Source organism: Dermacentor variabilis, chromosome 8 (assembly GCF_050947875.1).
Source record: "Dermacentor variabilis isolate Ectoservices chromosome 8, ASM5094787v1, whole genome shotgun sequence".
Taxonomy (NCBI): Eukaryota; Metazoa; Arthropoda; class Arachnida; order Ixodida; family Ixodidae; genus Dermacentor; species Dermacentor variabilis.
Window position 1 is genome coordinate 145050174 of NC_134575.1, and position 18427 is coordinate 145068600.

At 50.0% G+C, this 18427-nt stretch overlaps 6 non-coding genes and 23 pseudogenes across 6 annotated transcripts; all 29 read right to left on the reverse strand.

The window, feature by feature from the left end:
* Positions 1–337: 337 nt before the first annotated feature.
* Positions 338–455, reverse strand: LOC142591708 (5S ribosomal RNA; annotated as a pseudogene).
* Positions 456–969: 514 nt separating this feature from the next.
* On the reverse strand, positions 970–1088 carry LOC142591858 (5S ribosomal RNA). Its single transcript, XR_012830584.1, has one exon. It is a non-coding gene; the product is annotated as a 5S ribosomal RNA (ribosomal RNA).
* Positions 1089–1607: 519 nt separating this feature from the next.
* Positions 1608–1726, reverse strand: LOC142592155 (5S ribosomal RNA; annotated as a pseudogene).
* A 513-nt stretch (positions 1727–2239) lies between these two features.
* Positions 2240–2358, reverse strand: LOC142592071 (5S ribosomal RNA; annotated as a pseudogene).
* Positions 2359–2875: 517 nt separating this feature from the next.
* Positions 2876–2994, reverse strand: LOC142592157 (5S ribosomal RNA; annotated as a pseudogene).
* A 513-nt stretch (positions 2995–3507) lies between these two features.
* LOC142592226 (5S ribosomal RNA) lies at positions 3508–3626 on the reverse strand (annotated as a pseudogene).
* A 518-nt stretch (positions 3627–4144) lies between these two features.
* Positions 4145–4263, reverse strand: LOC142592158 (5S ribosomal RNA; annotated as a pseudogene).
* A 513-nt stretch (positions 4264–4776) lies between these two features.
* On the reverse strand, positions 4777–4895 carry LOC142592104 (5S ribosomal RNA; annotated as a pseudogene).
* A 516-nt stretch (positions 4896–5411) lies between these two features.
* On the reverse strand, positions 5412–5530 carry LOC142592177 (5S ribosomal RNA; annotated as a pseudogene).
* Positions 5531–6047: 517 nt separating this feature from the next.
* Positions 6048–6166, reverse strand: LOC142591965 (5S ribosomal RNA; annotated as a pseudogene).
* A 518-nt stretch (positions 6167–6684) lies between these two features.
* On the reverse strand, positions 6685–6803 carry LOC142591920 (5S ribosomal RNA). Its single transcript, XR_012830642.1, has one exon. It is a non-coding gene; the product is annotated as a 5S ribosomal RNA (ribosomal RNA).
* A 511-nt stretch (positions 6804–7314) lies between these two features.
* LOC142591701 (5S ribosomal RNA) lies at positions 7315–7433 on the reverse strand (annotated as a pseudogene).
* Positions 7434–7946: 513 nt separating this feature from the next.
* On the reverse strand, positions 7947–8065 carry LOC142592035 (5S ribosomal RNA; annotated as a pseudogene).
* Positions 8066–8580: 515 nt separating this feature from the next.
* On the reverse strand, positions 8581–8699 carry LOC142591860 (5S ribosomal RNA). The gene has a single exon (XR_012830585.1). It is a non-coding gene; the product is annotated as a 5S ribosomal RNA (ribosomal RNA).
* A 518-nt stretch (positions 8700–9217) lies between these two features.
* Positions 9218–9336, reverse strand: LOC142592143 (5S ribosomal RNA). Its single transcript, XR_012830693.1, has one exon. It is a non-coding gene; the product is annotated as a 5S ribosomal RNA (ribosomal RNA).
* Positions 9337–9847: 511 nt separating this feature from the next.
* Positions 9848–9966, reverse strand: LOC142592307 (5S ribosomal RNA; annotated as a pseudogene).
* A 520-nt stretch (positions 9967–10486) lies between these two features.
* LOC142591702 (5S ribosomal RNA) lies at positions 10487–10605 on the reverse strand (annotated as a pseudogene).
* Positions 10606–11129: 524 nt separating this feature from the next.
* On the reverse strand, positions 11130–11248 carry LOC142591923 (5S ribosomal RNA). The gene has a single exon (XR_012830645.1). It is a non-coding gene; the product is annotated as a 5S ribosomal RNA (ribosomal RNA).
* A 519-nt stretch (positions 11249–11767) lies between these two features.
* On the reverse strand, positions 11768–11886 carry LOC142591954 (5S ribosomal RNA; annotated as a pseudogene).
* A 519-nt stretch (positions 11887–12405) lies between these two features.
* On the reverse strand, positions 12406–12524 carry LOC142592301 (5S ribosomal RNA; annotated as a pseudogene).
* A 526-nt stretch (positions 12525–13050) lies between these two features.
* Positions 13051–13169, reverse strand: LOC142591973 (5S ribosomal RNA; annotated as a pseudogene).
* Positions 13170–13694: 525 nt separating this feature from the next.
* Positions 13695–13813, reverse strand: LOC142591955 (5S ribosomal RNA; annotated as a pseudogene).
* A 525-nt stretch (positions 13814–14338) lies between these two features.
* Positions 14339–14457, reverse strand: LOC142592306 (5S ribosomal RNA; annotated as a pseudogene).
* Positions 14458–14983: 526 nt separating this feature from the next.
* LOC142591901 (5S ribosomal RNA) lies at positions 14984–15102 on the reverse strand. The gene has a single exon (XR_012830624.1). It is a non-coding gene; the product is annotated as a 5S ribosomal RNA (ribosomal RNA).
* Positions 15103–15626: 524 nt separating this feature from the next.
* On the reverse strand, positions 15627–15745 carry LOC142591981 (5S ribosomal RNA; annotated as a pseudogene).
* A 525-nt stretch (positions 15746–16270) lies between these two features.
* Positions 16271–16389, reverse strand: LOC142591682 (5S ribosomal RNA; annotated as a pseudogene).
* Positions 16390–16914: 525 nt separating this feature from the next.
* Positions 16915–17033, reverse strand: LOC142591683 (5S ribosomal RNA; annotated as a pseudogene).
* A 524-nt stretch (positions 17034–17557) lies between these two features.
* Positions 17558–17676, reverse strand: LOC142591715 (5S ribosomal RNA; annotated as a pseudogene).
* A 525-nt stretch (positions 17677–18201) lies between these two features.
* LOC142591704 (5S ribosomal RNA) lies at positions 18202–18320 on the reverse strand (annotated as a pseudogene).
* Between the last annotated feature and the right edge of the window lie 107 nt (positions 18321–18427).

Below are 18427 nucleotides of genomic sequence, written 5' to 3' on the forward strand. Positions count from 1 at the left end.
AAGAGGGCGAGCGCCACATCTTGCGCGCGTTGCAGCCCACAAGGTGCCACTTTATTGATGCGTTGTCATTGAGCTGTGTGCGGGTGTGATAAGTAAACGGTTAGAAGCTTGTGCGACTAAATTTTGCATGATAACGTATACCGCTTACCACCGTCATCATTCCGGGTACAATATCGTGTAGTGGCCTGAATATTGTTGGTGTTACACTTCGGCGTTGGCTCTACCAGCAGGCTCAGTTGAACGTAAGTTACAGTAAATGCAACCACCCACACGTTGTGCAAATGAAAAAAAAGACAAGACGTCACAGAAGCACGCCATAAAAAAGCAAAAAGAACGGTGCCATCAGCACTCGGTGTTCCCAGGTGGTCTCCCTCCCAAGTACTGACCGAGCCTAATGCTGCTTAGCTTCGGAATCGGACGAGAAGCGGCGTATTCAGCATGGTATGGCCGATGGCGAGAATGTGCTGTTTACGACTGCACCTCTATCGTGCTGCTATGTTGTGCAGTCGCCGAATGTATTGCTACAGCACGTACGCGGCAGTCTCTCCGTGAACAATACACGCACGCGTCGTGTACGTTGATCACTCTGTTTGTGGTTGTTCGCTGCATGCGTGCGTGCTAGTGCTCACAAAAAAAAGAGGGCGAGCGCCACATTTCCCGCGTTGCAGCCCACAAAGTGCCACTTTATTGATGCGTTGTCATTGAGCTGTATGCGGGTGTGATAAGTAAGCGGTTAGAAGCTTGTGCGACTAAATTTAGCATCATAACGTATACCGCTTACCACCGTCATCATTCCGCGTACAATATCGTGTAGTGGCCTGAATATTGTTGGTGTTACACTTCGGCGTTGGCTCTACCAGCAGGCTCCAGTTGAACGTGAGTTACAGTAAATGCAACCACCCACACGTTGTGCAAATGAAAAAAAAAAAGACGTCACAGAAGCACGCAATAAAAAAACAAAAAGAACGGTGCCATCAGCACTCGGTGTTCCCAGGTGGTCTCCCTCCCAAGTACTGACCGAGCCCAATGCTGCTTATCTTCGGGGATCGGACGAGAACCGGCGTATTCAGCATGGTATGGCCGATGGCGAGAATGTGCTGTTTGCGACTGCACCTGTATCGTGCTGCTATGTTGTGCAGCCGCCGAATGTATTGCTACAGCACGTACGCGGCAGTCTTTCCGTGAACAATACACGCACGCGTCGTGTACGTTGATCACTCCGTTTGTGGTTGTTCGCTGCATGCGTGCGTGCTAGTGCTCACAAAAACAAGAGGGCGAGCGCCACATCTTGCGCGCGTTGCAGCCCTCAAGGTGCCACTTTATTGATGCGTTGTCATTGAGCTGTATGCGGGTGTGATAAGTAAGCGGTTAGAAGCTTGTGCGACTAAATTTTGCATGATAACGTATACCGCTTACCACCGTCATCATTCCGCGTACAATATCGTGTAGTGGCCTGAATATTGCTGGTGTTACACTTCGGCGTTGGCTCTACCAGCAGGCTCAGTTGAACGTAAGTTACAGTAAATGCAACCACCCACACGTTGTGCAAATGAAAAAAAAAAGACAAGACGTCACAGAAGCACGCCATAAAAATGCAAAAAGAACGGTGCCATCAGCACTCGGTGTTCCCAGGTGGTCTCCCTCCCAAGTACTGACCGAGCCTAATGCTGCTTAGCTTCGGGAATCGGACGAGAACCGGCGTATTCAGCATGGTATGGCCGATGGCGAGAATGTGCTGTTTACGACTGCACCTCTATCGTGCTGCTATGTTGTGCAGTCGCCGAATGTATTGCTACAGCACGTACGCGGCAGTCTCTCCGTGAACAATACACGCACGCGTCGTGTACGTTGATCACTCTGTTTGTGGTTGTTCGCTGCATGCGTGCGTGCTAGTGCTCACAAAAAAAAGAGGGCGAGCGCCACATTTCCCGCGTTGCAGCCCACAAAGTGCCACTTTATTGATGCGTTGTCATTGAGCTGTATGCGGGTGTGATAAGTGAGCGGTTAGAAGCTTGTGCGACTAAATTTTGCATCATTACGTATACCGCTTACCACCGTCATCATTCCGCGTACAATATCGTGTAGTGGCCTGAATATTGTTGGTGTTACACTTCGGCGTTGGCTCTACCAGCAGGCTCCAGTTGAACGTATGTTACAGTAAATGCAGCCACCCACACGTTGTTCAAATGAAAAAAACAAGACGTGACAGAAGCACGCAATAAAAAAGCAAAAACAACGGTGTCTTCAGCACCCGGTGTTCCCAGGTGGTCTCCCTCCCAAGTACTGACCGAGCCCAATGCTGCTTAGCTTCGGGGATCGGACGAGAACCGGCGTATTCAGCATGGTATGGCCGATGGCGAGAATGTGCTGTTTGCGACTGCACCTGTATCGTGCTGCTATGTTGTGCAGCCGCCGAATGTATTGCTACAGCACGTACGCGGCAGTCTTTCCGTGAACAATACACGCACGCGTCGTGTACGTTGATCACTCCGTTTGTGGTTGTTCGCTGCATGCGTGCGTGCTAGTGCTCACAAAAACAAGAGGGCGAGCGCCACATCTTGCGCGCGTTGCAGCCCACAAGGTGCCACTTTATTGATGCGTTGTCATTGAGCTGTATGCGGGTGTGATAAGTAAACGGTTAGAAGCTTGTGCGACTAAATTTTGCATGATAACGTATACCGCTTACCACCGTCATCATTCCGGGTACAATATCGTGTAGTGGCCTGAATATTGTTGGTGTTACACTTCGGCGTTGGCTCTACCAGCAGGCTCAGTTGAACGTAAGTTACAGTAAATGCAACCACCCACACGTTGTGCAAATGAAAAAAAAGACAAGACGTCACAGAAGCACGCCATAAAAAAGCAAAAAGAACGGTGCCATCAGCACTCGGTGTTCCCAGGTGGTCTCCCTCCCAAGTACTGACCGAGCCTAATGCTGCTTAGCTTCGGGAATCGGACGAGAACCGGCGTATTCAGCATGGTATGGCCGATGGCGAGAATGTGCTGTTTACGACTGCACCTCTATCGTGCTGCTATGTTGTGCAGTCGCCGAATGTATTGCTACAGCACGTACGCGGCAGTCTCTCCGTGAACAATACACGCACGCGTCGTGTACGTTGATCACTCTGTTTGTGGTTGTTCGCTGCATGCGTGCGTGCTAGTGCTCACAAAAAAAAGAGGGCGAGCGCCACATTTCCCGCGTTGCAGCCCACAAAGTGCCACTTTATTGATGCGTTGTCATTGAGCTGTATGCGGGTGTGATAAGTGAGCGGTTAGAAGCTTGTGCGACTAAATTTTGCATCATTACGTATACCGCTTACCACCGTCATCATTCCGCGTACAATATCGTGTAGTGGCCTGAATATTGTTGGTGTTACACTTCGGCGTTGGCTCTACCAGCAGGCTCCAGTTGAACGTAAGTTACAGTAAATGCAACCACCCACACGTTGTTCAAATGAAAAAAACAAGACGTGACAGAAGCACGCAATAAAAAAGCAAAAACAACGGTGTCATCAGCACCCGGTGTTCCCAGGTGGTCTCCCTCCCAAGTACTGACCGAGCCCAATGCTGCTTAGCTTCGGGGATTGGACGAGAACCGGCGTATTCAGCATGGTATGGCCGATGGCGAGAATGTGCTGTTTGCGACTGCACCTGTATCGTGCTGCTATGTTGTGCAGCCGCCGAATGTATTGCTACAGCACGTACGCGGCAGTCTTTCCGTGAACAATACACGCACGCGTCGTGTACGTTGATCACTCCGTTTGTGGTTGTTCGCTGCATGCGTGCGTGCTAGTGCTCACAAAAACAAGAGGGCGAGCGCCACATCTTGCGCGCGTTGCAGCCCACAAGGTGCCACTTTATTGATGCGTTGTCATTGAGCTGTATGCGGGTGTGATAAGTAAGCGGTTAGAAGCTTGTGCGACTAAATTTTGCATGATAACGTATACCGCTTACCACCGTCATCATTCAGCGTACAATATCGTGTAGTGGCCTGAATATTGTTGGTGTTACACTTCGGCGTTGGCTCTACCAGCAGGCTCAGTTGAACGTAAGTTACAGTAAATGCAACCACCCACACGTTGTGCAAATGAAAAAAAAAGACAAGACGTCACAGAAGCACGCCATAAAAAAGCAAAAAGAACGGTGCCATCAGCACTCGGTGTTCCCAGGTGGTCTCCCTCCCAAGTACTGACCGAGCCTAATGCTGCTTAGCTTCGGGAATCGGACGAGAACCGGCGTATTCAGCATGGTATGGCCGATGGCGAGAATGTGCTGTTTACGACTGCACCTCTATCGTGCTGCTATATTGTGCAGTCGCCGAATGTATTGCTACAGCACGTACGCGGCAGTCTCTCCGTGAACAATACACGCACGCGTCGTGTACGTTGATCACTCTGTTTGTGGTTGTTCGCTGCATGCGTGCGTGCTAGTGCTCACAAAAAAAAGAGGGCGAGCGCCACATTTCCCGCGTTGCAGCCCACAAAGTGCCACTTTATTGATGCGTTGTCATTGAGCTGTATGCGGGTGTGATAAGTGAGCGGTTAGAAGCTTGTGCGACTAAATTTTGCATCATTACGTATACCGCTTACCACCGTCATCATTCCGCGTACAATATCGTGTAGTGGCCTGAATATTGTTGGTGTTACACTTCGGCGTTGGCTCTACCAGCAGGCTCCAGTTGAACGTAAGTTACAGTAAATGCAACCACCCACACGTTGTTCAAATGAAAAAAACAAGACGTGACAGAAGCACGCAATAAAAAAGCAAAAACAACGGTGTCATCAGCACCCGGTGTTCCCAGGTGGTCTCCCTCCCAAGTACTGACCGAGCCCAATGCTGCTTAGCTTCGGGGACCGGACGAGAACCGGCGTATTCAGCATGGTATGGCCGATGGCGAGAATGTGCTGTTTACGGCTGCACCTGTATCGTGCTGCTATGTTGTGCACTCGCCGAATGTATTGCTACAGCACGTACGCGGCAGTCTTTCCGTGAACAATACACGCACGCGTCGTGTACGTTGATCACTGCGTTTGTGGTTGTTCGTTTCATGCGTGCGTGCTACTGCTCACAAAAACAAGAGGGCGAGCGCCACATTTTGCGCGCGTTGCAGCCCACAAGGTGCCACTTTATTGATGCGTTGTCATTGAGCTGTATGCGGGTGTGATAAGTAAGCGGTTAAAAGCTTGTGCGACTAAATTTTGCATCATTACGTATACCGCTTACCACCGTCATCATTCCGCGTACAACATCGTGTAGTGGCCTGAATATTGTTGGTGTTACACTTCGGCGTTGGCTCTACCAGCAGGCTCCAGTTGAACGTAAGTTACAGTAAATGCAACCACCCACACGTTGTGCAAATGAAAAAAAACAAGACGTCACAGAAGCACGCAATAGAAAAGCAAAAAGAACGGTGCCATCAGCAATCGGTGTTCCCAGGTGGTCTCCCTCCCAAGTACTGACCGAGCCCAATGCTGCTTAGCTTCGGGGATCGGACGAGAACCGGCGTATTCAGCATGGCATGGCCGATGGCGAGAATGTGCTGTTTACGACTGCACCTGTATCGTGCTGCTATGTTGTGCACTCGCCGAATGTATTGCTACAGCACGTACGCGGCAGTCTTTCCGTGAACAATACACGCACGCGTCGTGTACGTTGATCACTCCGTTTGTGGTTGTTCGCTGCATGCGTGGGTGCTAGTGCTCACAAAAACAAGAGGGCGAGCGCCACATCTTGCGCGCGTTGGAGCCCACAAGGTGCCACTTTATTGATGCGTTGTCATTGAGCTGTATGCGGGTGTGATAAGTAAGCGGTTAGAAGCTTGTGCGACACAATTTTGCATCATTACGTATACCGCTTACCACCGTCATCATTCCGCGTACAATATCGTGTAGTGGCCTGAATATTGTTGGTGTTACACTTCGCCGTTGGCTCTACAGCAGGCTCCAGCTGAACGTAAGTTACAGTAAATACTACCACCCACACGTTGTGCAAATGAAAAAAAAACACGACGTCACAGAAGCACGCAATAAAAAAACCAAAAAGAACGGTGCCATCAGCACTCGGTGTTCCCAGGTGGTCTCCCTCCCAAGTACTGACCGAGCCCAATGCTGCTTAGCTTCGGGGATCGGACAAGAACCGGCGTATTCAGCATGGTATGGCCGATGGCAAGAATGTGCTGTTTACGACTGCACCTGTATGGTGCTGCTATGTTGTGCAGTCGCCGAATGTATTGCTACAGCACGTACGCGGCAGTCTTTCCGTGAACAATACTCGCAAGCGTCGTGTACGTTGATCACTCCGTTTGTGGTTGTTCGCTGCATGCGTGCGTGCTAGTGCTCACAAAAACAAGAGGACGAGCGCCACATCTTGCGCGCGTTGCAGCCAACAAGGTGCCACTTTATTGATGCGTTGTCCTTGAGCTGTATGCGGGTGTGATAAGTAAGCGGTTAGAAGCTTGTGCGACTAAATTTTGCATGATTACGTATACCGCTTACCACCGTCATCATTCCGCGTACAATATCGTGTAGTGGCCTGAATATTGTTGGTGTTACACTTCGGCGTTGGCTCTACCAGCAGGCTCCAGTTGAACGTAAGTTACAGTAAATGCAACCACCCACACGTTGTGCAAATGAAAAAAAAGACAAGACGTAACAGAAGCACGCAATAAAAAAGCAAAAAGAACGGTGCCATCAGCACTCGGTGTTCCCAGGCGGTCTCCCTCCCAAGTACTGACCGAGCCCAATGCTGCTTAGCTTCGGGGATCGGACGAGAACCGGCGTATTCAGCATGGCATGGCCGATGGCGAGAATGTGCTGTTTACGACTGCACCTGTATCGTGCTACTATGTTGTGCAGTCGCCGAATGTATTGCTACAGCACGTACGCGGCAGTCTTTCCGTGAACAATACACGCACGCGTCGTGTACGTTGATCACTCTGTTTGTGGTTGTTCGCTGCATGCGTGCGTGCTAGTGCTCACAAAAAAAAGAAGGCGAGCGCCACATTTCCCGCGTTGCAGCCCACAAAGTGCCACTTTATTGATGCGTTGTCATTGAGCTGTATGCGGGTGTGATAAGTAAGCGGTTAGAAGCTTGTGCGACTAAATTTAGCATCATTACGTATACCGCTTACCACTGTCATCATTCCGCGTACAATATCGCGTAGTGGCCTGAATATTGTTGGTGTTACACTTCGGCGTTGGCTCTACCAGCAGGCTCCAGTTGAACGTGAGTTACAGTAAATGCAACCACCCACACGTTGTGCAAATGAAAAAAAAGACGTCACAGAAGCACGCAATAAAAAAGCAAAAAGAACGGTGCCATCACCACTCGGTGTTCCCATGTGGTCTCCCTCCCAAGTACTGACCGACCCCATTGCTGCTTAGCTTCGGGGATCGGACGAGAACCGGCGTATTCAGCATGGTATGGCCGTTGGCAAGAATGTGCTGTTTACGAATGCACCTGTATCGTGCTGCTATGTTGTGCAGTCGCCGAATGTATTGCTACAGCACGTACGCCGCAGTCTTTCCGTGAACAATACACGCACGCGTCGTGTACGTTGATCACTCCGTTTGTGGTTGTTCGCTGCATGCGTGCGTGCTAGTGCTCACAAAAACAAGAGGGCGAGCACCACATTTTGCGCGCGTTGCAGCCCACAAGGTGCCACTTTATTGATGCGTTGTCATTGAGCTGTATGCGGGTGTGATAAGTAAGCGGTTAGAAGCTTGTGCGACTAAATTTTGCATCAATACGTATACCGCTTACCACCGTTATCATTCCGCGTACAATATCGTGTAGTGGCCTGAATATTGTTGGTGTTACACTTCGGCGTTGGCTCTACCAGCAGGCTCCAGTTGAACGTAAGTTACAGTATATGCAACCACCCACACGTTGTGCAAATGAAAAAAAAAGACGTCACAGAAGCACGCAATAAAAAACAAAAAGAACGGTGCCATCAGCACTCGGTGTTCCCAGGTGGTCTCCCTCCCAAGTACTGACCGAGCCCAATGCTGCTTAGCTTCGGGCATCGGACGAGAACCGGCGTATTCAGCATGGTATGGCCGATGGCGACAATGTGCTGTTTACGACTGCACCTGTATCGTGCTGCTATGTTGTGCAGCCGCCGAATGTATTGCTACAGCACGTACGCGGCAGTCTTTCCGTGAACAATACACGCACGCGTCGTGTACGTTGATCACTCCGTTTGTGGTTGTTCGCTGCATACGTGCGTGCTAGTGCTCATAAAAACAAGAGGGCGAGCACCACATTTTGCGCGCGTTGGAGCCCCCAAGGTGCCACTTTATTGATGCGTTGTCATTGAGCAGTATGCGGGTGTGATAAGTAAGCGGTTAGAAGCTTGTGCGACTAAATTTAGCATCATAACGTATACCGCTTACCACCGTCATCATTCCGCGTACAATATCGTGTAGTGGCCTGAATATTGTTGGTGTTACACTTCGGCGTTGGCTCTACCAGCAGGCTCCAGTTGAACGTGAGTTACAGTAAATGCAACCACCCACACGTTGTGCAAATGAAAAAAAAAAGACGTAACAGAAGCACGCAATAAAAAAACAAAAAGAACGGTGCCATCAGCACTCGGTGTTCCCAGGTGGTCTCCCTCCCAAGTACTGACCGAGCCCAATGCTGCTTATCTTCGGGGATCGGACGAGAACCGGCGTATTCAGCATGGTATGGCCGATGGCGAGAATGTGCTGTTTGCGACTGCACCTGTATCGTGCTGCTATGTTGTGCAGCCGCCGAATGTATTGCTACAGCACGTACGCGGCAGTCTTTCCGTGAACAATACACGCACGCGTCATGTACGTTGATCACTCCGTTTGTGGTTGTTCGCTGCATGCGTGCGTGCTAGTGCTCACAAAAACAAGAGGGCGAGGGCCACATTTTGCGCGCGTTGCAGCCCACAAGGTGCCACTTTATTGATGCGTTGTCATTGAGCTGTATGCGGGTGTGATAAGTAAGCGGTTAGAAGCTTGTGCGACTAAATTTTGCATCATTACGTATACCGCTTACCACCGTCATCATTCCGCGTACAATATCGTGTAGTGGCCTGAATATTGTTGGCGTTACACTTCGGCGTTGGCTCTACCAGCAGGCTCCAGTTGAACGTAAGTTACAGTAAACGCAACCACCCACAAGTTGTGCAAATGAAAAAAAAAACAAGACGTCACAGAAGCACGCAATAAAAAAGCAAAAAGAACGGTGCCATCAGCACTCGGTGTTCCCAGGTGGTCTCCCTCCCAAGTACTGACCGAGCCCAATGCTGCTTAGCTTCGGGGATCGGACGAGAACCGGCGTATTCAGCATGGTATGGCCGATGGCGACAATGTGCTGTTTACGACTGCACCTGTATCGTGCTGCTATGTTGTGCAGTCGCCGAATGTATTGCTACAGCACGTACGCGGCAGTCTTTCTGTGAACAATACACGCACGCGTCGTGTACGTTGATCACTCCGTTTGTGGTTGTTCGCTGCATGCGTACGTGCTAGTGCTCACAAAAACAAGAGGGCGAGCGCCACATTTTGCGCGCGTTGCAGCCCACAAGGTGCCACTTTATTGATGCGTCGTTATTGAGCTGTATGCGGGTGTGATAAGTAAGCGGTTAGAAGCTTGTGCGACTAAATTTTGCATCATTAGGTATACCGCTTACCACCGTCATCATTCCGCGTACAATATCGTGTAGTGGCCTGAATATTGTTGGTGTTACACTTCGGCGTTGGCTCTACCGGCAGGCTCCAGTTGAACGCAAGTTACAGTAAATACAACCACCCACACGTTGCGCAAATGAAAAAAAAACAAGACGTCACAGAAGCACGCAATAAAAAAGCAAAAAGAACGGCAGCACTCGGTGTTCCCAGGTGGTCTCCCTCCCAAGAACTGACCGAGCCCAATGCTGCTTAGCTTCGGGGATCGGACGAGAACCGGCGTATTCAGCATGGTATGGCCGATGGCGAGAATGTGCTGTTTACGACTGCACCTGTATCGTGCTGTTATGTTGTGCAGTCGCCGAATGTGTTGCTACAGCATACAGCACGTACGCGGCAGTCTTTCCGTGAACAATACACGCAGGCGTCGTGTACGTTGAGCACTCCGTTTGTGGTTGTTCGCTGCATGCGTGCGTGCTAGTGCTCACAAAAACAACAGGGCGAGCGCCACATTTTGCGCGCGTTGCAGCCCACAAGGTGCCACTTTATTGATGCGTTGTCATTGAGCTGTATGCGGGTGTGATAAGTAAGCGGTTAGAAGCTTGTGCGACTAAATTTTGCATCATTACGTATACCGCTTACCACCGTCATCATTCCGCGTACAATATCGTGTAGTGGCCTGAATATTGTTGGTGTTACACTTCGGCGTTGGCTCTACCAGCAGGCTCCAGTTGAACGCAAGTTACAGTAAATGCAACCACCCACACGTTGTGCAAATGAAAAAAAAAAACAAGACGTCACAGAAGCACGCAATAAAAAAGCAAAAAAAACGGCAGCACTCGGTTTTCCCAGGTGGTCTCCCTCCCAAGTACTGACCGAACCCAATGCTGCTTAGCTTCGGGGATCGGACGAGAACCGGCTTATTCAGCATGGTATGGCCGATGGCGAGAATGTGCTGTTTACGACTGCACCTGTATCGTGCTGCTATGTTGTGCAGTCGCCGAATGTATTGCAACAGCATACAGCGCGTACGCGACAATCTTTCCGTGAGCAATACACGCACGCGTCGTGTACGTTGATCACTCCGTTTGTGGTTGTTCGCTGCATGCGTGCGTGCTGGTGCTCACAAAAACAAGAGGGCGAGCGCCACATTTTGCGCGCGTTGCAGCCCACAAGGTGCCACTTTATTGATACGTTGTCATTGAGCTGTATGCGGGTGTGATAAGTAAGCGGTTAGAAGCTTGTGCGACTAAATTTTGCATCATTACGTATACCGCTTACCACCGTCATCATTCCGCGTACAATATCGTGTAGTGGCCTGAATATTGTTGGTGTTAAACGTCGGCGTTGGCTCTACCAGCAGGCTCCAGTTGAACGTAAGTTACAGTAAATGCAACCACCCACACGTTGTGCACATGAATAAAAAAACAAGACGTCACAGAAGCACGCAAAAAAAAGCAAAAAGAACGGTGCCATCAGCACTCGGTGTTCCCAGGTGGTCTCCCTCCCAAGTACTTACCGAGCCCAATGCTGCTTAGCTTCGGGAATCGGACGAGAACCGGCGTATTCAGCATGGTATGGCCGATGGCGAGAATGTGCTGTTTACGACTGCACCTGTATCGTGCTGCTATGTTGTGCAGTCGCCGAATGTATTCCTACAGCATACAGCACGTACGCGGCAGTCTTTCCGTGAGCAATACACGCACGCGTCGTGTACGTTGATCACTCCGTTTGCGGTTGTTCGCTGCGTGCGTGCTAGTGCTCACAAAAACAAGAGGGCGAGCGCCACATTTTGCGCGCGTTGCAGCTCACAAGGTGCCACTTTATTGATGCGTTGTCATTGAGCTGTATGCGGGTGTGATAAGTAAGCGGTTAGAAGCTTGTGCCACTAAATTTTGCATCATTACGTATACCGCTTACCACCGTCATCATTCCGCGTACAATATCGTGTAGTGGCCCGAATATTGTTGGTGTTACACTTCGGCGTTGGCTCTACCAGCAGGCTCCAGTAGAACGTAAGTTTCAGTAAATGCAACCACCCACACGTTGTGCAAATGAAAAAAAACAAGACGTCACAGAAGCACGCAATAAAAAAGCAAACAGAAAGGTGCCATCAGCACTCGGTGTTCCCAGGTGGTCTCCCTCCCAAGTACTGACCGAGCCCAATGTTGCTTAGCTTCGGGGATCGGACGAGAACCGGCGTATTCAGCATGGTATGGCCGATGGCGAGAATGCGCTGTTTACGACTGCACTTGTATCGTGCTGCTATGTTGCGCAGTCGCCGAATGTATTGCTAGAGCATACAGCACGTACGCGGCAGTCTTTCCGTGAACAATACACGCACGCGTCGTGTACGTTGATCACTCCGTTTGTGGTTCTTCGCTGCATACGTGCGTGCTAGTGCACACAAAAACAAGACGGCTCGCGCCACATTTTGCGCGCGTTGCAGCCCACAAGGTGCCACTTTATTGATGCGTTGTCATTGAGCTGTATGCGGGTGTGATAAGTAAGCGGTTAGAAGCTTGTGCGACTAAATTTTGCATCATTACGTATACCGCTTACCACCGTCATCATTCCGCGTACAATATCGTGTAGTGGCCTGAATATTGTTGGTGTTACACTTCGGCGTTGGCTCTACCAGCAGGCTCCAGTTGAACGCAAGTTACAGTAAATGCAACCACCCACACGTTCTGCAAATGAAAAAAAAACAAGACGTCACAGAAGCACGCAATAAAAAAGCAAAAAAAAACGGCAGCACTCGGTTTTCCCAGGTGGTCTCCCTCCCAAGTACTGACCGAACCCAATGCTGCTTAGCTTCGGGGATCGGACGAGAACCGGCGTATTCAGCATGGTATGGCCGATGGCGAGAATGTGCTGTTTACGACTGCACCTGTATCGTGCTGCTATGTTGTGCAGTCGCCGAATGTATTGCTACAGCATACAGCACGTACGCGGCAGTCTTTCCGTGAACAATACACGCACGCGTCGTGTACATTGATCACTCCGTTTGTGGTTGTTCGCTGCATGCGTGCTTGCTAGTGCTCACAAAAACAAGAGGGCGAGCGCCACATTTTGCGCACGTTGCAGCCCACAAGGTGCCACTTTATTGATGCAATGTCATTGAGCTGTATGCGGGTGTGATAAGTAAGCGGTTAGAAGCTTGTGCGACTAAATTTTGCATCATTACGTATACCGCTTACCACGGTCATCATTCCGCGTACAATATCGTGCAGTGGCCTGAATATTGCTGGTGTTACACTTCGGCGTTGGCTCTACCAGCAGGCTCCAGTTGAACGTAAGTTACAGTAAATGCAACCACCCACACGTTGTGGAAATGAAAAAAAAAAACAAGACGTCACTGAAGCACGCAATAAAAAAGCAAAAAGAACGGTGCCATCAGCACTCGGTGTTCCCAGGTGGTCTACCTCCCAAGTACTGACCAAGCCCAATGCTGCTTAGCTTCGGGGATCGGACGAGAACCGGCGTGTTCAGCATGGTATGGCCAATGGCGAGAATGGGCTGTTTACGACTGCACCTGTATCGTGCTGCTATGTTGTGCAGTCGCCGAATGTATTGCTACAGCATACAGCACGCACGCGGCAGTCTTTCCGTGAACAATACACGCACGCGTCGTGTACGTTGATCACTCCGTTTGTGATTGTTCGCTGCATGCGTGCGTGCTAGTGCTAACAAAAACAAGAGGGCGAGCGCCACATTTTACGCGCGTTCCAGCTCACAAGGTGCCACTTTATTGATGCGTTTTCATTGAGCTGTATGCGGGTGTGATAAGTAAGCGGTTAGAAGCTTGTGCGACTAAATTTTGCATCATTACGCATACCACTTACCACCGTCATCATTCCGCGTACAATATCGTGTGGTGGCCTGAATATTGTTGGTGTTACACTTCGGCGTTGGCTCTACCAGCAGGCTCCAGTTGAACGTAAGTTACAGTAAATGCAACCACCCACACGTTGTGCAAATGAAAAAAAAAACAAGACGTCACAGAAGCACGCAATAAAAAAGCAAAAAGAACGGTGCCATCAGCACTCGGTGTTCCCAGGTGGTCTCCCTCCCAAGTACTGACCGAGCCCAATGCTGCTTAGCTTCGGGGATCGGACGAGAACCGGCATATTCAGCATGGTATGGCCAATGGCGAGAATTTGCTGTTTACGACTGCACCTGTATCGTGCTGCTATGTTGTGCAGTCGCCGAATGTATTGCTACAGCATACAGCACGTACGCGGCAGTCTTTCCGTGAACAATACACGCACGCGTCGTGTACGTTGATCACTCCGTTTGTGGTTGTTCGCTGCATGCGTGCGTGCTAGTGCTCACAAAAACAAGAGGGCGAGCGCCACATTTTGCGCGCGTTGCAGCATACAAGGTGCCACTTTATTGATGCGTTGTCATTGAGCTGTATGCTGGTGTGATAAGTAAGCGGTTAGAAGCTTGTGCGACTAAATTTTGCATCATTACGTATACCGCTCACCACCGTCATCATTCCGCGTACAATATCGTGTGGTGGCCTGAATATTGTTGGTGTTACACTTCGGCGTTGGCTCTACCAGCAGGCTGCAGTTGAACGTAAGTTACAGTAAATGCAACCACCCACACGTTGTGCAAATGAAAAAAAAACAAGACGTCACAGAAGCACGCAATAAAAAAAGCAAAAAGAACGGTGGCATCAGCACTCAGTGTTCCCAGGTTGTCTCCCTCCCAAGTACTGACCGAGCCCAATGCTGCTTAGCTTCGGGGATCGGACGAGAACCGGCGTATTCAGCATGGTATGGCCGATGGCGAGAATGTGCTGTTTACGACTGCACCTGTATCGTGCTGCTATGTTGTGCAGTCGCCGAATGTATTGCTACAGCATACAGCACGTACGCGGCAGTCTTTCCGTGAACAATACACGCACGCGTCGTGTACGTTGATCACTCCGTTTGTGGTTGTTCGCTGCATGCGTGCGTGCTAGTGCTCACAAAAACAAGAGGGCGAGCGCCACATTTTGCGTGCGTTGCAGCATACAAGGTGCCACTTTATTGATGCGTTGTCATTGAGCTGTATGCTGGTGTGATAAGTAAGCGGTTAGAAGCTTGTGCGACTAAATTTTGCATCATTACGTATACCGCTCACCACCGTCATCATTCCGCGTACAATATCGTGTGGTGGCCTGAATATTGTTGGTGTTACACTTCGGCGTTGGCTCTACCAGCAGGCTCCAGTTGAACGTAAGTTACAGTAAATGCAACCACCCACACGTTGTGCAAATGAAAAAAAAAAACGAGACGTCACAGAAGCACGCAATAAAAAAGCAAAAAGAACGGTGCCATCAGCACTCGGTGTTCCCAGGTGGTCTCCCTCCCAAGTACTGACCGAGCCCAATGCTGCTTAGCTTCGGGGATCGGACGAGAACCGGCGTATTCAGCATGGTATGGCCGATGGAGAGAATGTGCTGTTTACGACTGCACCTGTATCGTGCTGCTATGTTGTGCAGTCGCCGAATGTATTGCTACAGTGTACAGCACGTACGCGGCAGTCTTTCCGTGAACAATACACGCACGCATCGTGTACGTTGATCACTCCGTTTGTGGTTGTTCGCTGCATGCGTGCGTGCTAGTGCTCACAAAAACAAGAGGGCGAGCGCCACATTTTGCGCGCGTTGCAGCTCACAAGGAGCCACTTTATTGATGCGTTGTCATTGAGCTGTATGCGGGTGTGATAAGTAAGCGGTTAGAAGCTTGTGCGACTAAATTTTGCATCATTACGCATACCACTTACCGCCGTCATCATTCCGCGTACAATATCGTGTGGTGGCCTGAATATTGTTGGTGTTACACTTCGGCGTTGGCTCTACCAGCAGGCTCCAGTTGAACGTAAGTTACAGTAAATGCAACCACCCACACGTTGTGCAAATGAAAAAAAAACAAGACGTCACAGAAGCACGCAATAAAAAAGCGAAAAGAACGGTGCCATCAGCACTCGGTGTTCCCAGGTGGTCTCCCTCCCAAGTACTGACCGAGCCCAATGCTGCTTAGCTCCGGGGATCGGACGAGAACCGGCGTATTCAGCATGGTATGGCCGATGACGAGAATGTGCTGTTTACGACTGCACCTGTATCGTGCTGCTATGTTGTGCAGTCACCGAATGTATTGCTACAGCATACAGCACGTACGCGGCAGTCTTTCCGTGAACAATACACGCACGCGTCGTGTACGTTGATCACTCCGTTTGTGGTTGTTCGCTGCATGCGTGCGTGCTAGTGTTCACAAAAACAAGAGGGCGAGCGCCACATTTTACGCGCGTTGCAGCTCACAAGGTGCCACTTTATTGATGCGTTGTCATTGAGCTGTATGCGGGTGTGATAAGTAAGCGGTTAGAAGCTTGTGCGACTAAATTTTCCATCATTACGCATACCACTTACCACCGTCATCATTCCGCGTACAATATCGTGTGGTGGCCTGAATATTGTTGGTGTTACACTTCGGCGTTGGCTCTACCAGCAGGCTCCAGTTGAACGTAAGTTACAGTAAATGCAACCACCCCCACGTTGTGCAAATGAAAAAAAAACAAGACGTCACAGAAGCACGCAATAAAAAAAGCAAAAAGGACGGTGGCATCAGCACTCAGTGTTCCCAGGTTGTCTCCCTCCCAAGTACTGACCGAGCCCAATGCTGCTTAGCTTCGGGGATCGGACGAGAACCGGCGTATTCAGCATGGTATGGCCAATGGCGAGAATGTGCTGTTTACGACTGCACCTGTATCGTGCTGCTATGTTGTGCAGTCGCCGAATGTATTGCTTCAGCATACAGCACGTACGCGGCAGTCTTTCCGTGAACAATACACGCACGCGTCGTGTACGTTGATCACTCCGTTTGTGGTTGTTCGCTACATGCGTGCGTGCTAGTGCTCACAAAAACAAGAGGGCGAGCGCCACATTTTGCGCGCGTTGCAGCATACAAGGTGCCACTTTATTGATGCGTTGTCATTGAGCTGTATGCTGGTGTGATAAGTAAGCGGTTAGAAGCTTGTGCGACTAAATTTTGCATCATTACGTATACCGCTCACCACCGTCATCATTCCGCGTACAATATCGTGTGGTGGCCTGAATATTGTTGGTGTTACACTTCGGCGTTGGCTCTACCAGCAGGCTCCAGTTGAACGTAAGTTACAGTAAATGCAACCACCCACACGTTGTGCAAATGAAAAATAAACAAGACGTCACAGAAGCACGCAATAAAAAAAGCAAAAAGAACGGTGGCATCAGCACTCAGTGTTCCCAGGTTGTCTCCCTCCCAAGTACTGACCGAGCCCAATGCTGCTTAGCTTCGGGGATCGGACGAGAACCGGCGTATTCAGCATGGTATGGCCAATGGCGAGAATGTGCTGTTTACGACTGCAGCTGTATCGTGCTGCTATGTTGTGCAGTCGCCGAATGTATTGCTACAGCATACAGCACGTACGCGGCAGTCTTTCCGTGAACAATACACGCACGCGTCGTGTACGTTGATCACTCCGTTTGTGGTTGTTCGCTGCATGCGTGCGTGCTAGTGCTCACAAAAACAAGAGGGCGAGCGCCACATTTTACGCGCGTTGCAGCTCACAAGGTGCCACTTTATTGATGCGTTGTCATTGAGCTGTATGCGGGTGTGATAAGTAAGCGGTTAGAAGCTTGTGCGACTAAATTTTGCATCATTACGCATACCACTTACCACCGTCATCATTCCGCGTACAATATCGTGTGGTGGCCTGAATATTGTTGGTGTTACACTTCGGCGTTGGCTCTACCAGCAGGCTCCAGTTGAACGTAAGTTACAGTAAATGCAACCACCCACACGTTGTGCAAATGAAAAAAAACAAGACGTCACAGAAGCACGCAATAAAAAAAGCAAAAAGAACGGTGGCATCAGCACTCAGTGTTCCCAGGTTGTCTCCCTCCCAAGTACTGACCGAGCCCAATGCTGCTTAGCTTCGGGGATCGGACGAGAACCGCCGTATTCAGCATGGTATGGCCAATGGCGAGAATGTGCTGTTTACGACTGCACCTGTATCGTGCTGCTATGTTGTGCAGTCACCGAATGTATTGCTTCAGCATACAGCACGTACGCGGCAGTCTTTCCGTGAACAATACACGCACGCGTCGTGTACGTTGATCACTCCGTTTGTGGTTGTTCGCTACATGCGTGCGTGCTAGTGCTCACAAAAACAAGAGGGCGAGCGCCACATTTTGCGCGCGTTGCAGCATACAAGGTGCCACTTTATTGATGCGTTGTCATTGAGCTGTATGCTGGTGTGATAAGTAAGCGGTTAGAAGCTTGTGCGACTAAATTTTGCATCATTACGTATACCGCTCACCACCGTCATCATTCCGCGTACAATATCGTGTGGTGGCCTGAATATTGTTGGTGTTACACTTCGGCGTTGGCTCTACCAGCAGGCTCCAGTTGAACGTAAGTTACAGTAAATGCAACCACCCACACGTTGTGCAAATGAAAAAAAAACAAGACGTCACAGAAGCACGCAATAAAAAAAGCAAAAAGAACGGTGGCATCAGCACTCAGTGTTCCCAGGTTGTCTCCCTCCCAAGTACTGACCGAGACCAATGCTGCTTAGCTTCGGGGATCGGACGAGAACCGGCGTATTCAGCATGGTATGGCCGATGGCGAGAATGTGCTGTTTACGACTGCACCTGTATCGTGCTGCTATGTTGTGCAGTCGCCGAATGTATTGCTACAGCATACAGCACGTACGCGGCAGTCTTTCCGTGAACA